The 4,708-nt window shown below is 39.1% G+C and overlaps 1 pseudogene; it reads right to left on the bottom strand.

The window, feature by feature from the left end:
- Positions 1-437: 437 nt before the first annotated feature.
- On the bottom strand, positions 438-1,218 carry LOC131687896 (ribosome biogenesis protein BOP1 homolog; annotated as a pseudogene).
- Positions 1,219-4,708: the final 3,490 nt, after the last annotated feature.

Raw genomic sequence — 4,708 nt, 5'->3', positions numbered from 1 at the left:
GATGGAACAACACACACTGAATCAGCCCCTTGCTTTTCGGAAATGGCAACTGTGGCCGTCGTTTGGACAACTGATGAATCAATACTGAACGATTCGCAGATTCCAGCATGACAGCGGCGAAGTAATCCCCCGCCCGTGCCCCGTAACCTGTTTAATGTTCTTGAAATGATTGATAATAATACGGACGCCGGATCTTCCGTAACTTCCATCCACTTTCGGCAGAGGCGATGCGTTAATTGTCAACTACTTTGGATTTTGGTGCCTCTGCCAGCAAATTCTGTTTTTCGATTGATTGAATTGTCGCTAACATTAGGAATGATCAACAGCAGTCGCTTTCCCCCAGAGAGGAAAGAGTTAGAGGCCACTGCAACTAACTGTTCGGACATTAGATATTACATTAGATATAATTAAATATTACAACAAGCAGTAACCCGAGTTTATTTACCACGAATACACAAATACAGATCCAAGAACCGTAAGAACCGTTCCCGACTGTATTTGCCGAATTCGGGAATTTCACGGAGCGAGTTATACTTTTGAGGGATATAATGCAATTTTCTTTTCCACGGTTCTTCCCCGTGACTGTTTCATTCGGCCAGTTCTCGTTCGTTAAATAAATATTCCAGTTGTGGATTGTAGGGCTCAGCATGTCTCGGTAGCGGTCTCTTAGGAGCGAAAACATGATCATGAATGCGACGCATTTCTTCCTTAATGGGATTCCCAAACCATGTAGAACTTGGGGCCTTTGTTCAAAGCGGCTTACTTTTCTACCTCGGCACGTGTTTTAATCCAACCCATCTTGAGTGCATGAGCAAGGCCAAGGATTTTAAGCCGATTTACTTGGCAAAAATGAACGCTTTTGATCCATAATATTTCGAATGGCATGTTTTCTACTTCTGACGTGAACCACTCAATCCAGGGCTGCAAAGACTAATATTAGAAAATTCACTAATGAGCGATAATTTGTAAATTAACCTGATAATTGTCGTACTGATTATTCGGATTTCTCCCAGCCATAATACGCTTCATGAGCCGAACGTCTTCGTCACTCAGCACAATATATTGACCAGTTTGTGGATTCTTCTTAACTGTTCGCCAAAAGTTCGGATCTTCCATCTTTTTCAGGAAATAATCGATGGCATCAGTTTCCGGCAGTTTGGTCAATTTGTTTGCATCTTAATCGTATCCAACGTGTTCATACTAATCGTACCAGTGCATCGGAATGTTTCCCACAGTGTTCCTTACATCCTTCTTGTCCGATGTATCTCCAGCAGCATACTCGTCCTGGTTCTTGAAGTGCGATTTTTTTCTGGGAAGACACCTACGCCGTTGAAATACGGATAAATTGGCTTAATTTGCTCGGCTGGTCACTTTACTTTCAACCTATGTGCAGCGCATCTTACCTCGTCCGATTTATAAAAATCGCTGGCACTTTCCTGGCCTGCGGATTCCGTTGTCTTTAGACTCGACTTGGGACCGTTTTCATTTTCCGTCTCCAATTCCAATGAAGTAAACGCCTTCCGTTTCCCCGCCAACCAAAAATTACTGAACGCACGTACAAACGACTATCAAAAATACCACGCGATTTCCTAAACCTCTTTCGCTTCCAGTTGATCCAGAATCCGGAGCAATACGGATTCAGTTGAGCCATCGCGAACTGCTCGTTGGTTTTGTATGAAGAAGTTTGAGTTTTTCTCTACCGGAGCAATGTCAAAATAATATGAATTTAATAAGACAACTTTCCTAAGATGAACGAATAAATTCATGCGACCAATGACATCGTTCGTAATATACACAACCGTTTATTAAAATAAACGAAACATTTCGTTGCATTCACGAAAAATAATGTCGTTATCAACGATTACAATCGTGCAATGTAAACTTCTTCGTACAATAATAAAATCGATTTGGCCACATCGATTTTTTTAATTAAAAAAAATTATGTTGTCAAATATCGATCCCAAAAGATCGACTGAAAACAATAAGAGGCTAATAAATACGAAAACTTTTCTAAGGTAAACGAAATTAATTCGTGCGACCAACGAAATCTCCCATCATATACATAAACATTTATTGAAATAAACGAATCACTTCATTTCATTCACGAAACATAGTGTCGCCATCAACGATAACATTCGTGCAATGTAAACTAAATAGGTAAAATTTACGAAAGCTTTCGTTCACCAAGCGGCTATTCTTGTTCATGAAATGAACGAAACCTACTGTTTACAATGCACGAAAATACTTCGTTGCAGAAAACGACGAATGAATTCGTGCATTGCATGATCGATTTCATTATATTTACGAATTTATATTATCATAATTACATTAAGATGGTATGCTCAAGAAAGTTATTCTTATCTACGAAACGTATTGAGTGACTTAATGTTCAGGAGAGTACTGGAATTGTGAACACACCAATTGTCGCCATCACAGTGTTCTCATCTTTACTTGGACCTAACTCACTAATACTTCTCGCTCCTGCCACCACAACATACTATACTACACCAACATTAGCTGAACATTCGTTCAATCAGCACAATAACTCCCAAGATTTGTCGATTAGTAATTGATGGTGACTACGGTAAATTGTGCTTACTACTTTGGATTTTCTAAAAGCCTTTGGTTAAACAAAGCACATCGCGGCATGAAGTCCTCTATCATCACGACGAATGATTCAACTGTGACATGCCGATTGATAAAAAAATAAAGAAAGACGATAGTGTCAAATACTAAATGCATTGAAGTTTGTTAAGTACAGGGAATAGACAAAACAATTGCCGAGAATGGATGGCACAGCAATGCAATGACCCTAGAGAGCAATATTCTCTGCTAACTCGACAATTCAGTCAGCACCAACTTACAACTCTCGACGAAGCTATAAGCCCCCCATAATTATTACACATTCATCCATCACGCGAAACAATGGTGGATAACTACCATCCAAGTGTGTCGGACAAATTTTTTTACAGCGTATGCATCTATCCGACGCCTTGTTAAAATCCAAAAAACACTTATCAAAACATTGCTATCTTCCCAACTAGCCAACGATTCTGAACGTTCTGAACATGCTTCCTCGCCATCCGTCAGCAGCTCACCGCTGAGGGGAGAAGAAAAAAACTTATTGTTAAGCTTAATTCACGCGGTACTTATAATCGCCCCTCAAAGATCAAGACAAGCGCAACAAGAACAGCAGTTTTCCTCTCTCGGCCATAGCACTGCACTCGCCACCCATTTTTTTCTTCTTGCTAATAATTAGCATCTTTGTGATGATGTGATCTCTTCCACCCAAGAGCTACTATCAACCGGCTTGGGAGGAGGTAACTTCCGTGGGTCACTTTTCCGATTCTCACCATTTATCATAATTTTTCACGACACAAACAACCGGGTGGTGGTGCGCAATGCGTTCTGCTGCTGGATGCCCATCGCTTCTGCCGCAGTCATGGCCGTGCGTGCGAGTGCCGCCTATTGAGTGTCAGTGGAAATCTTGCTTTTTTTTGTTTTGTTTATGTTTACACCCAGTGCAGAACCGCTGGCCAAGGTAGACCTTCATCCATGCTTTAATGGTTATATTTTTTGCAATTAATCATCGTTCTAACGACGTACTGGACAATAAAAATCGTTCAGTGGGGTCAAGTGGGAGCATGTCGCAGGGTTAGTAGCAGAACGCAAAAAAAATGTGGAGCTCGTTTGGTTTCCCACATTTCTTTTCCCGTACGCAAAAGAATGTCGCTGGGGAATGTGTGTTTTTTTGTCCCAGAATTCGAACAAGGTAACATACCTTGTCGCTTGCAAATCATGCTTGGACTACTACTAATTTTCACCTTGTTTGATTGTTGTCCTCTGATTTTTTTTCAAATTTTGCTTCATCCGCGACAAATTGTCCACTTGTTAAACCTATATGTTCATTTATTCAAATCAACCTCAAGTTATGTTTCTAATTCAAAACATGAATTAGAAACATAACTGAGAAGTGGTATGCTGGAAAGCCCCGATCAGAACAAAAAAACATAGCTGAGCTTGTTCAATTGTTTCAAAATATTTTCAAAAAAATCGCTGTTGTACTTGGTCTTGATAATAGTCAAAATATGAAAAATTATAAGAAAATGCAGTATTCTATATTTCTCCTTAGAAAGGAAACATTTAGATAAAAACTTTTTTTCTCTACTCAGGAGAAAATTGCTTTAAACATTTAGACATTAAAGGCACTAAATTAATTATAGAATTTGTGTTTCAAATTCGTCTCGTCAGAATTCGACACTAACTTACTGATAGGACTATGCGTCGGATTGATACTAGCTCTAAAACAATAACACTATGTTTCTGAGAAAACCCCTAGTCATATGTGATGTTCTGCAAAAAGTCGAAATACAAATTTCATAAAAAATTTAGTTATAAGTTTTGTTTTTGGTTTAAAATCACCAATTTTCCGATTAATGGAGAAAAAATTGTTTTTATTAAAATTTTGCCCAGTAAGGAGAAATATAGCATAGTGCATATTGCATTGGCTTGCGAAGCTAACAGTGACCATATCAAGCGAGTTAAAAACCAGGACAATTCAAAGGGGACTACCTTCCTCTATTAGGGGAACTGGGGGTAAGCCCAACACCCTGGGTAAGCCCGACACCCCACTACTTTTCTCAGATATATTTGAAATCATACAATAATGATAGGATATTATTAGTACGATTATTTTAAGCATTTCGAT

The sequence above is a fragment of the Topomyia yanbarensis genome, chromosome 3 (genome assembly GCF_030247195.1).
Source record: "Topomyia yanbarensis strain Yona2022 chromosome 3, ASM3024719v1, whole genome shotgun sequence".
In the NCBI taxonomy this organism is placed as follows: domain Eukaryota; kingdom Metazoa; phylum Arthropoda; class Insecta; order Diptera; family Culicidae; genus Topomyia; species Topomyia yanbarensis.
Note: the sequence above shows the minus strand (reverse complement) of the source record. Positions and strands in the feature narration are given on the sequence as shown.